Genomic DNA, 1,193 nt, shown 5'->3' on the forward strand with positions numbered 1-1,193 from the left:
TATATATATATATAATTATATAAAAATAAAGTCCCTCACCTTTTCTTTTTCTAATATTTGTTAATTTCAGGATGTGGCAAGTGTAATTTTGTTGAATGAAATGTGGTAGTCTCTAGGTTTGTTTCTATATAGCCCTGTGTTACACTTATGCACAGCTAGTGGAGTGATGTGGCTAATAACACATGAAACTATTTGAACCAGGAGTTTGCACATGTTCATTTGTTTTTTTATTTAAAGTGAACTATAATCTGCAAAAGGATCATTTTAAAGCGGAACTAAAGTAAAAAACATATATATGTTATATATATCGTTATATATAAACATTTATATGTTTATATATAATGGTATATTTATAAATAAATATATGTTTAGCATTTTTATTGTTGGCAGATCATTTTGACTTGCTCATTTTAAAAGTAGTTTACAAGCCAAAAAGGTGTGGTCACCCCTGATTGAAGTCTTCTCAACAGGCCCAGGTTTTGCACTGAGTGAGTATAAATAAATTGAGAAACTTTATTGTCATTATATATACTTTATTAAGCTACAGAGTGTCATTTTGTAACATTTTTGGTTTGTGGTGTGCTGCAGGATTTTTTTATTGTAAAAAATGTGCCGTGGCTCAAGAAAGGTTGAAAAACACTGCTCTACATTCACCAATATGGAAGTTTGCATCTTGTTGCTGCAGTACTTTTTTTAGTAGTCAGACTAAGTGTACAATAGTAAGTACATCTATTAGAATGTTGTATAGATACAGATACATAACTTAAATACTAATAGACTAATCCACTGTGTCAGCTAATTGTAACAGATACTACAGAAGGAGCAGAAATCCTTTGCATTGCTACATTTTAGGGATGAGCGAGTGAGAATTTAAAAGCGAGAACGGCAGGTGTGAATTTGCCTATCAAGATCGAATTTTAAATTTAAAAAACAAAAAAAAAAAAACAAAAAGACCCCCCGCTTTTTAGAACAGTGTGCAATCCGCAGCACTAGAGGGTAAATAACTTCTAGTGCCGGGTATTGCACACTGTTCTCAATAAATGCAGCCGCGGCAGATCCCTCACATTCATAAATACAGACATGGGAAACTTCCTCTCAGTGAAAGATCCCCGGGCACTACAGGTCATGGGCTTGCCCTCATTCTGACCTGTAGTGCCCGGGGATCGCTCACTGACAGGAGGATTCCCACGGCT

The sequence above is a fragment of the Pyxicephalus adspersus genome, chromosome 5, assembly GCF_032062135.1.
Source record: "Pyxicephalus adspersus chromosome 5, UCB_Pads_2.0, whole genome shotgun sequence".
In the NCBI taxonomy this organism is placed as follows: domain Eukaryota; kingdom Metazoa; phylum Chordata; class Amphibia; order Anura; family Pyxicephalidae; genus Pyxicephalus; species Pyxicephalus adspersus.